Raw genomic sequence first — 12,537 nt, 5'->3', positions numbered from 1 at the left:
GAGTATTTAAGATGGCTTGCTGAGTTGACTCCTAACTCATGAGCATCTCTTCAGAAATAGCCCAAATAAACCCAATTTTTTTAATATCTTCCTGATCGATTACCCTTTAAATTTAATTGAAAGAAATTCAGAAGGTCAAATGCCAAGTTTCAACCTCACCTCTTTGACTGAGTTATTGTTAAAGAATGGAAATTGAAGTAATTTGCTTCTGGTTATATACTTCCATGAATATCGATCCTTATATATACCACTTATTTACTTAATAAAGCAAGTCTTAGCAGAGCAACTTCTTCACCAGTACTCACAGTGGAATATTTCAGCACTGTTGATGTTCTACGATGACCCTATGTAATTATAAATTGCAACGGCCAGCTACTCAGTGACATCAAACCGAGAAAGATTTCTAGGTTCTTTGTAATAGATAAAAGCAGATACCCAAGATCTTGCTGTATTTTTAGTATTATCCCTAGTAAAGAATAAAATTTCATAACCATAGGTGTAACTTAAATTTCTTTTAGGGCAATAAAGCAGTACATAAATCAGAGCCTCTTACTGTATATTCAGATCAGCTCAATTGGGAAAACTTCCTTTTTTAAATATTTAAACTTAAAGAAATCTAAAAGCCAAATTACCTCTGAAATCCTGTAGTGCTTGTAGAAGAACATATTAATATATCTCAGAATGAACACATTAGCAATGAGTCACAGAATGCTTCAGGTTTTCCTGCAACATTTCATGGTATATTAAATAATTGGTTCCACAGAGCAAAGCAGAAATGTAGAAATGTATTTCCAGAAAGCTAGAAATAATGCACATAAGTCTGTATTACATGTGCACTGCTGTGCATTTTAAAAGTTCAATAGATTCTGGAAACATCAGCCACTAAACACAGTACATTCACTGTACCTCAAATACTTTAAGTGGAATTAAAAATGGAAATCAAAGGGATGAGGTGAAAAACACAATTCACAGAAGCCCAAGAGCAACCTATGTGTTAAGAGTCCTCACAAAACTTACTACATTTGAAGATGGAATCCAGTATGGGTTTCTGTGTGCACAGGACATTGATGGAAGCATCTGTGAAGCACAGTGGGGATGAAAATGGCAGTGGAAGATGTACAAAGGGAATTCTGCCCCAGAACAACTTATGCACACAGAAAGGCTGCATATGTTTCATTCATTTGTAATAACATAAGTAATATTGGTTAATAACTTCACTGGTTAGCTATTGCTCCACTGGATTTACTGAATCCAAATGAAGTGTGCCAGTGTGTAACTCTGAACTTTTGTCTCCCCACCATGAACAGAAGTAAATACAGCTCAAATGGCAATCTTTTCTCTTACCATTAAAAGAGGTCAAGGAAGGACCTGGGTTTTTCCTAAGCGTAGGTGCTAGCTAGCACTACCTCAAAACAGGTAACGTATCTGAGCAAATCTACTGGATGTTTGGTCATTTCTAGACATAAACTGTATATTGAAACATACACTGATTCTGGACATATGTTGATTAACTTGATTAACGTACTGTTGAGACTTTGTTATAGAAGGGGAACATGAGGAAACAAACAAAAAACCAAAACAAGAAAAACCCCAACATATGCAAGACCTAAACCAAGTGCAAGACCTAAACTACACATAATGATGTAAGGAAGCTCTGGAGGGAATAGCTGGGCAGCTACCAAGGAAGGCATGCAGAAGTACATTAAGTCATGAAGCCACAATGAGAGGACAGTGGAAAGGATCTGGAGGAAAAAGATTAGTCATTTGCTTAAGAAAGAAAGACGACAGACAGAGAGACTGACTTCTGGGCTTCTTGATTAAAGACCTAAGTAGGAAAGATGAGTAATGAGGAGGAACATTAGGGAGACGATTCCGGAAAAGAATTCCATTTCTTCTCATTCTATTTAGGGAAATTAGCACTTTAAAAGAATCATATAAGAAACTGAAAAGCTAAAATAAAATACTAGTATCTGGAAGAGGAAGGAACAATTAGTCCAGTGTTCACCCTGAGCAGATTGCTGATTTAAATTTTCAGCTTGTAGGGTCTTGATATACGTGACAAATACCTCTGTAATAGAACTATGTCTCTCTCTAGTGCCTGACTGCTTCTTCCCTGCTCCCCCCCAACACCCAGTAAAATCCAGTATCTATTTAAATCCACATTAGTACACCGCATCAAAGACTTAATATCTGTAAATGGCAGGTACTGATATGCATCTTGGATACTGTTCCTTCTTTTACTTCTTTGATGGAAGCCTTCTCTTCTCTTTCTGCAGCTCACACACAAAGTAATGGTCCTTTCCTGCTGTCTCGGGACACAGAGTTGCATTAGCAACAATGCAATGGAGCAGAGGATTTCAGCTGAAAAGCAGCATCCCAAAGAACGTTTGCAATAAAAGATAGTGGCAGGTGTAATTTTTGAGAAATGTTCTTTGTATCATGCTCATCTTTCACCTGATAATACAGATCTCACCCATAGCCACCTCTGCTTTAAATGCTTCCCTGTTTTGCCATTCCCCCCCCCCCCTTTCTTTTTCCTTACTTTACTTTCCCTTTCTAACGGTCCCCCCTGATTAGCAACATGTTATTTGTTCCCTGTATTTCTTTTTCTCAGATGTTACTCATTTTCCCTTCCCAGATGAATTTTCCTAGACTCTACTGATTCTCTCTTGCTCCTCATCCAGTGAGACAACCCTGGAAGCTAACATTTTCAAATGTTACCCCCCACTACATCTCTACAAGCTTCAAATCCAGCATATTTAGGAAGTTCCAGGGTCAATAGCTGGTCAATCTCTTTCTTCTTCCTTTATACTTCAGACAGTGACAATCATTCACCATAGATAAAACAAGGCCTTGACAAATAGTTTCTGAGCATACTTGTCTTGATTATCTAACCACATTTAGATCAGATGGACTACTACCTTCAAAGGAGACTAATTACATACATCAATGTTACTTAACACAAAAAGGCTGCAGATTTGGAGCCAGAGGGTTTCAAGCAAACAATAATTTTACAATTTGACTTCCCGGTGAATTCAATGTTCCTTAAAAAGGGTTGGAATCTGCTTGATCACAAACAATAGGAACAAAAGCATCCGTGTTCCTCCTCTCCAGTGTGCTGCTGCTCTGCCTGCAGCCATCACTGCTGGATGCAGGAACTGTTCATTCACCTTCACATCCAGTAAGGTTCTTGGGCTCCCTCCCTAGTGATGACCATCACTGTTGCTTTTAGCAATGACTACGATGACAGTTTTCACCCAAAGGTGAAAGGCACTGTATTTCATTACCAATTGCCTGAGCTATTTAGTGCCCAGCCTGAGAATGTAATAAAACTACAGAAATTCATTTGAACTTTACACACAGACAAACACATACATGGTGTTAGCCATTTTTTTGGCATCCCAACAAAAGATGCCAATTAATCTTTTTGCCAGTATGAAACGTGCTGCTTAATTGCTCAGAAATCAAGTTACATTAACACTAGCATTAGCTATTGAAAATTGGCAGAAATACCATTAACAGATGAAGCATCATTTAAATTAAATGCTTCATTTGTATTTTTTCCTATCAGAATTAATGCATAGGAAATGGGTACACCCAACTTCAAAAATAGTATTTCTTTTTGGTGAGGAAGAAGGCTAAAATGAATTTTCCACTGAATAAAACTCAATTACATTTGTTTTGTTACATGTAATTTTAGAAACGGGAATGAACACTTGACCTACCACTTTTCAAAAGAAATGTAGGCACTTCTGAAAAAAATGATAAGGTGACATGTAAATGGTTTCAAAGATTAATTTAGATATCTAACTTTGGACATCTCTATTTGAAAATATCTACTTGCATTTTATATTATAGCATATATTATGAATGATACAATATTTATTATAATATTAGAAACTTACCAAGTAACAGGTTCAAAACGAACAAAAGGAAGGGGTTTTTATTCAGCATATAACGTTGGAATTTGCTGCCACAAAATGTTGTGGAAACTAAAAATATAAGTGGTTTAAAAAGGACAAAGACTAATGGAGAATGGATTGCCTCTTAGATGTTAACATAATGGGTGGGCAAATCCCTGGTTCAGAATTAACTTCTTTCAGGACACCTTCCCACTTTCCAGCAAAGAATCCCATTATACGTGTCCCGCTCCTACACAAATTCACTTCGAGTTTTCTACTGCAGTTTCACAAGCTATGAGCCAGATGACCCTCTATGTCCGACTAAATATGGAAGTTTTTATGATTAAACAGTAACGTCTAGCAACTACAGTAAGGCTAAGCTATCCTTGCAGAAAGCATAGATACAAGGAATTGCCAACAGCTGAAAAAGTTCTGATAATAAATCAAGAGTAATGTTTCATGTTCTTTAAGTAACGCAGCTATTCGTATTTGCCTGTGCTTTGTTCTCAGTGACACTGAAGGTTACCTTCATATTGAACCTGTATAAAGCAGAAACTGGCGACTTGTTTCAGAGGCACTGCATAACACTGTCTTGCTCAAGGATTTCAGTAAGGGCTAATGCTAGCTGTCAAAAACTGCAGCTGTGAGATTATGTTCAATAATCAGTCAAGTAATAGACATTTTTCTTTGCGGTTATACAGATTGCTTTGTCTTTTTTTTTTTTCCTAGGGGAGGAGAAAGGGAGGGATTTATTGTAATACACAGTACGTACCATAGTTATTCTTAGGGAAATGCACATGAGAGCAACTACATGCAGTGTATGTAAATGTTAATTATACTGAGTCTATAAAAACCTCAATAAATTATCTCCTCAGAGAAGTCTTAAGTTTATTCTTAAAACTCATTGCTCACGACACTTTCTCCTGCACAGAGAAAGTTAGTAACACTTTTTCTTCCTCAGCTCTCTCTTCCTAGTTTATAAAATGTTGAGTTGTCGTGTGTAAGAGCCAAAGGCTAATCACCAGGTGGCAGGTGTGTTTCTAACCAAGTTTTCAAATGGTCTGGACCCACTGAGCTTTATAAAAGAAAGCAGCAGGTTTGTGTGTTTGCTTTTTGGTTTTTTTAAATTTAAACAAAAAACCTGAACAAATGAAAATGTATCATCCAAACAGAGTTACTTCAGTAATACTAACACACTGTAATGAAGAATAACACAATTTAACATTTAAATCTAAATCAAATAAAGGTCAAATTAATACATCAATAGGTTAGCCTCAATGTTGGTTGAATTAAATTAATTAGATCAAAAGATTAATGCTATGACTAATCAATCTTTATAAACACTAAAGGTGACAATAAGCTAACCTAGTTGGTTGGTTATAAACTCAGCTAAAGAATTTCATTTGTGTTGGTCATAACTCAGCTTAGGAGCTTATTAAATATCTCAAAACTGAAAGCAAAGTCTAAGTCACAATGTCAAAAGCAGCTCTTCTCACACGTCTTTTCTCTCTGGCCCCACATTCTTCCTGCCCCAGCAGGAGCAAAAAAGATATTAAAAGGAGTCCCTAAAAAGCAAAAATGTTATAACCTTTGTGACTTTTCATGGTAGGACATACCCTAATGAGAACTTCTATGACACATGCTCAATGGGAACTTTTTCCTGTTTTCCCGTATTCAAGTACTAGTGCTCATATGCACATAGCTATGGATTCATACAGTAAAGCTGAAGACTAGAAAAAGGCTGGACTCTCTTACTGCTTATATTTTTAAAGAAGTTAAATAAAATAGCTATGAAATGGAAACAGCATGGAACTCCTTCATGAACCACCAACCTCTCACAGGCTCCATGCCTGGGAGCACGAACTACGGCTACAAAACACATTCTCCTAGCACAGAGCTTTCCGATCAAATTTTTTTTTCCAGAAGCAGGGACACAGGTCAAATAGTCATGCATAAAGTTTCTTAATGTCACAACTATTTCCACCTAAGGCAGCTGTGTCTTGAGAGATTATGAAGTTCACCATTTTCCCTTAAGATTTTTCACTACTCCAGAAGGCAAAGAGGGAATTTTTCTGCTGTCAAAGTTTAACTTTCTCTCAATGAAGCCAAGGGCTTCAGGGAAATCTGGTAAAATACTACTCTGGAGCCATGGAACTTGGTACAATCAAGTCTTATATAGGAAATATTTCTTAGTGCATGGATAGGCTGCTGTACTTCTGAGCTGTCTTCAGACAAAGATTGTTTAGTGTCTCCTTTCTCCGAGTTGTATCTTTGGCACAGTCACACATACGAGGGTGGATTGTTCATGTGCTTGTTCAACTATTTGTTGAAAAAACTATCAAAATGAAAATAACATGGAAAACACAGAACAAATTGCTTCGTTCTTTTCTTTCACTGTTAAGTCCTGACAGTAGATTTCCATCTCCCTAAAACTGTGTATGTGTTTGATTGCTAACACGAAAATAATAATCAAACTAGAGAAAAATTTAACACGACGTTTTAATGGGTCAAATTATGGGTCAAAGGTGCAAGTTCCATCTTAGAACCTCTAGCCACTAGAGACATCCATAAGAAGTACTTACTTCAGTCACTGCCATTTTAAAGAAAAAAAAAAAAAAATTCAATTAGCTTACTAAAAGCTCTGTTCAGTCCAAACTATAAGGATTAGACCTTGTGTCACAGTATTGCAAAGCCAAATATTTGACATTAATATTAATCATATTACATTATACTTAAGACATTCATAAGAATCATTTTTGGCAGTGGTGTATGTTGTAATAGTGCTGCTACAATTTGGAGTTGTTTCAAGTGGTTTACAGTCTGGTAGAAAAAATCACAGCAGTAAGAAAATCCACAGACTAAGATAAGTCCACCTAGGTCATAAATACTTTCATTGTAGGCCATCATTGTTAGAAGAAAAGAATTTTGTTTTATAGAGTATCATTCATCTGCAGACTACATATTTAAGACTTTGGATTAAAGAGTCGTCAATGAGATTATGGAAGAACTGACTTACTGCTTTGAAGGCATGACTGCATTCAGTTGTAGCAAAATATGCATATGTATGGTCCATAATGAGCCTTTTAAAAATCCCCTAACCATGTATTTATGTAATTGGAGCTATTTTGCTTTATGTCACATCAAGTGAAGAACATACCAAATAATTAAAGCAGTACTCACTAGTGATACGAAGTTGGCAGCTGTGTGAATAAACACCATTAGTTTCTTTTCTGTAGCACTAAAATACAGTTTGCAGTGTGTCTTATCTGTAGGTTTCATGTAAAAAAACCCACTAACAATGGACTAACATTTGAATAATTATCTACCTTCCCACCTACCCACAGAGGACGTGGGAGCTTCAACATTAACTTTACGGAAGTGCAAACTGATCACTGAGGCTCAGCCAAGCCAAAAGTATGATCCTGTGACTTTGTCTGTCTTTATAAAAATACATCAGAGATACCAGTGAGGAGGCAAAAGAAATATAGCAATACTGGAATTAACATGCAGTAGTAAATACAGGGCATGAAACAATTGTGTTTCACTTGGTATCTCTTATTATGTTGATTACATTAAGTATAACATTCTAACTCACTAATTTTTTGGTGGATTCCAAGACAGCACTTCAAGGCTCACAAGATAGAAGCGGATTCTGAAGCTTAGTCATGGAGGTTTTCTGTCCTAGCTCAATGTTCTCTCGACAGATGTGTGACTGTCATTAACACACTATAGATCAATGATTGGCAAGTTCAAAACGACAAAAATGGTATGAAAAATTTTTACAGGAAAAAAAGTAAAAAACATGATTATGTGTTTCCATGATCTTAATACACAATGGTTGCTAGAACTGAAAAATGAAGTCTAATACACCACCACATATGGAAGTGATAATAGTAAGTAAAACTGTGGATAGATACAGGACAGTGAGGAGTGAAATATAAGTGATTGGTCAAGTAGATCAAGGAAGCTAGATTTTTGGGGGGTTTAGGTCAGTTTAAAAATACGAGAACATAAAAATAATGCAATCACAGAGATCCCCTTTTTTCTAGCAGTTCTATACAGAAAGGCCTGCTGGACCTATCCATATTTCACTGATTACTCTATCAATGCCATGTTATGTATTTATAAAATAGGAAAGCATTTATTTGAAATGTATGTTTTATTAGTTTGGTGATGTGATCTGGATTTGAACTTTTAATAAAATGTGCCAAAGGACATCGAGACCATATGGTAACCTTCCAACAAGCTGGTTTTGTACATCTGCTGGTTTCTGCATGTCAAGTGCTCCAAATAATTTTACTTGGGTCTCTTCATCACACACAAAATTAATATAAGTAAACCATTCAATGGGTATGTGGAACAACACTTGTTATATATCCAAAGTTGCCCAATAGAGAGCTAGTACCTTGCTTTTATTTTTCATTAAGTATATATTCACTGCAAGGATTAGTTTACATATTATTTTCTAAATACGCAGTGCCTAATTCCATATAAACACCTTGCAGTCAGTTTTAAATTTTCTAGCTATGATACTGTTGACGGATATGGCCAAAAATGTCTTTAAGTAAGTTAACATACAGACTTTAGCATAGCATGTAAGAACATGTTGATGTTTCTACAAAAGTGTGTATTCAACTCCTGAGCTGCCAGGGAAGCACTACTGTAAGATTCAATGGAAGGGAGACTAGTGTGAGGGAAGAGAAACCACACCAAGGATGTTCTTTTCTGGAGTTTCATGGAAGAAGAACGGATTAGATAGGAAGTTTGGAGAGGCAGAGGAACCACTGGGTTAGCTTCCACAAATCAAGACAAGAGACGACATAATTACTTCAAAGATCAGGACTCTGGAAGTAAGGCACTTGGCACCCACAGGCTGAGATAAGGCTTCAGCAAAGGATCAGTCTAGATCTCCACTTTCTGCAGCCAACCTCTTTCGCACCCACCAGGGGAACTGGCCATGGAATCAGGACTACGCTTGGGCTGGGCTTATGCCATGAGTAATTGCACATCTTTGGATGGCAACATTATCTGTGAGTAGTTAAATTTATGCTATCACTGCTGTTTCTGACAAGCCTTTGCATTCCTACTGATGTGTTAGTCTGAGCTGCTATTGTGTAACTGAGTCTTCAGTTCAAGGCAGCCCTTTGCAGGAAGCTGATATTTGGCAGTTTAGGCTACAATGGTCAGTATGGATTAGTAAAACCAGGGCTCTGGGATTCATATGTAGCCAAAGGTAAATGACTTACTAGGATAGTAAGTTTCAGAAGACACAGGGCAAACCAATTAGATTTTGAAAACTACATAATAAAACAAACCAAGAAGCAATCACTAAAAACAAACAGATTTTTTGTACATGTGGTTTAGCATCCAAGACTGAACAAAAATGTGTACTTCATGAGAAATTTTCCCCTTCTCAAAAAGGCAGCACAACTGTTACCAGCTGTAAATCACGAATGTCACTTATTCTCTCAACAATTACATCAATTGTACCAGCCAATATGACAGGCTGTGCAACAATCTTAACATGGCCTTGTGGGAATACAGAGTTAGGAATTATAGGAATTCTTATCTTACAGGAGCCAGTTATGTACATAAGGAAAAGTCTTTAAGCCCTGTCATCTTATGCATGTAAGGACTGGAGCTAGTTGAAGTAATGGACAAACCAAAAGGCAGGACCCTGCATTAGTAATGATCCTGATTTATCTAGAAATAATGTTTTTTCTGATACGAAGCGATGATCAATGTGCAGTTCTAAACATCTTACAGGCAGAGGAAGACAAACCAATCTCCCTTTTATAAAAAGGGATTGTGGACAAAAGCTGCTACCCCCAACTTCAATTTTCACATAAAAATGACTCGAACATTTTTTCAGTCAGAATTGCTGTCCACCCTTGGTTCTTGCTAGAATGCAGAAAACTTCTAAAGGCCCCTTTTGTGTTTTAGGACTTTTAATGTTTTAGTGCTGAGCCTCCTATAGGAGACTCTCACAAGAGCATTCCCTAAACAGCAGAAGGGAAGGCTCAGAGGTAACTGAAAGAAGGGCTGGGAGCAGAGTATTTTTAATAATAGAAGTAGTTTAAAAAGTTAAGGTGTAAGTGTGCAAAATCCATTTTTTTTTTTTAAACTGTAGGCTGCTAAATCCAATTAAAAAGATTAGCAGTCCTCTCCTGAAAATGTATGTGTTTGTAACAGCAATAAATAGAAATAAGAATTAGAATTTTTGGTTTAGCTTTGCAATTTGTCTCGAAATTTTGTCATGGTGCGGAGGTGCCCGAGGTTTGAAGGCTACAGAGATAAATCACATAGCTACAACATTTCCCTCTGGAGAGCACAGGCAGAATGCTGTCAGATGCCCATCAGATGCTTTCAAGACACAGATCTTGGAACTAGCGGGAGAGGTTATCAGCATACAAGAAAGCATGCATGCTAAAAGAAACCAAGGCCTAGGTCCCATAAAGGAATAAAGCCCACTAGTATAGGTTCTTGAAGATACTGAAAGAAGACTTAAACCCAATAAAAGTTGAGAGCAAAATTCAGCAATTAGACTCAACTGCAATGAGCAAAAGAAAGAACCTCCAGCTCAGACAGCAGCTGAAATTAAAGTGTGTGATGTTTTCTGCCCATTTATGCTGCACATGGGAGGAGGCTCAGAAAGCAGTGCTGTGCATCCAGGTGAAGTAAAAAATTATGCAATCGACAGTTCTTGCATAGATGTTCCCAAAGCGTGATGTACATATAAACAAGAACTTGAAAGAGAATTTATGAAAACAAATCAGAGTGATGGTGGGATACCTCCAGGTTTAGCCCCAGGCTGACCAAAGAAGAATACATGCCTTTCCCTCTAGACTGCAATGCTGCTACAGAATTGCCACTATGATCCCTCTACCGCTAAAATTAATTTAATCTGGACTTCAAAAGCTGGTATGAATCCTGTACCACTTTGATTTCTGTAAGAGAAGCAGAACCATGGGGTAGGTAAAAAGCATCAGTTAGTGATACTTAAATATTCAATGCATAAATATTTAACTAGCATTTCTTCATCTTTCTAGTTGACTTAGGAAGTCAGAAGTTGGATTCAGGTCCAAATTTCAAAACCCTGCAAGTTAAATTCTACCTGGAGCCAGTGATCTAGTCTGCAGGCCTCAGAGTCTGTGGCCCTTCTTCTGAAGGAAGTCATTGTTCTTTCAGATAGCTGCTGCCACCAGCCTTGTTAGCATAAAGCTCTCAGTGTAAGAGAGATCAGATACAGCACAGTATATATACTTGGGAGAGAAGAAGATATCACGCTAGATAGCATTATTTTTCAAAGTCTGTGTTACCCATTTATATATCAGCATCAACACTAGTTCCTGCTCCTACAAGTAAGCAGGGAAAAAAAATGAGTATAAACCACACTTCAAATCAGTGTAGTGGCATTTTCTGTTGTAGGCACAGTCCATTCTGATGGGCGATGAATTCAGCATAATCACGTCGTTTCCTGGAGGCTTCCTCCCCCACCAGGAAAAACATTTCCTGGTGACCTTGTGTAATACCAATTTTGGTCTTTAGTTCCTGGTTACATTAAGTATTATATTGATATCAATGGCTCAGTGAACATTTATGTTGTAAATACTCTTTAAAATTAAAGCACACTGTTGGAATAAATGGCTGAGTAACTATTGCTTTTTCAGTTCTATAGAAAGAATGCTGCATTAAAAAAAAAAAAGGCACTCAAAAGCTTTTATCCAAACACTTTGCACATATAGTAAAAAGGCATAAACATTTTTGTCTTATTTGACATTTCAAGGATATTCCCAACATTTGTAATAACAGTAAACCAGGTGGAACAAATCTCTGAAGAGTATAAAACAGAATATCCAATCTTTTCTAATTACTTTCCAAAATCTTTATGTCTACTTCACATCTGCCTCCTCCATACAGGCTGCATTTCCCCCCAAGTAAACCTTGAAACAGTTGTTGCATTCTCAGGCTAAAAAGAAATGTGACATCTGGATCCAAAGTCAACCAGCTGGCAGTTACTCATTGAGGACATACAATTTCACTTTTCATTTGACCTGCTGTAATCCATGATACTAAGCCCAGTGATGTGGGATGCTTTGCTCTTCTATGCTCTTTCAGTTCTCCTCATTTGTGTCCCTTATGTGCCTGGAGAAAGCCAAATTGTATGTTGGTTATCTCCTTCACACACTAGTCTATTGCTCAGAATGCTAGAAAAATTCTAATGTAGAGGAGTGGTAATTCAGAAATAGAAAACCTATGAAAATAAGACCAGATTTCTGGTACTTAAAACCTTTCATCCCTCACATTCAGAGTATAAATAAATATGTTTCAAGAGAAAATAATTATAGTCATTGAATAATATTTTCTTTGAGAAAAACAGGACTGCCGATGACTGTAAGACTGCAGAATGATGTCTAGAAAAGATTTTGAAATCAACGTCTATATACACCTATTTGTATACAGAAACTAATTCCAGCAAAGCTATCAATATGGCTTTAAAATATCTTCCATCACCTCTTCTGCATCAAGATCATCTGAAAATATTTTCTTTTGAACTTAATCTTTCATATACACAGCCCCAAACAAAAATATTTCTTCTCAGAATGTCTAAGATTTCATTCAGCTGGTTTTTAGA

The 12,537-nt window shown here is 36.9% G+C and overlaps 1 long non-coding RNA gene across 1 annotated transcript in view; it reads right to left on the bottom strand.

Moving 5' to 3' along the window:
• The window catches only part of LOC138687663 (uncharacterized), a 48,782-nt gene that overhangs the window by 19,953 nt on the left and 16,292 nt on the right, over positions 1–12,537 (bottom strand). The gene's annotated exons all lie outside the window — the stretch shown is intronic.

Source organism: Haliaeetus albicilla, chromosome 11 (genome assembly GCF_947461875.1).
Source record: "Haliaeetus albicilla chromosome 11, bHalAlb1.1, whole genome shotgun sequence".
Classification (NCBI taxonomy): domain Eukaryota; kingdom Metazoa; phylum Chordata; class Aves; order Accipitriformes; family Accipitridae; genus Haliaeetus; species Haliaeetus albicilla.
This window is presented reverse-complemented; position numbering and strand designations above follow the sequence as displayed.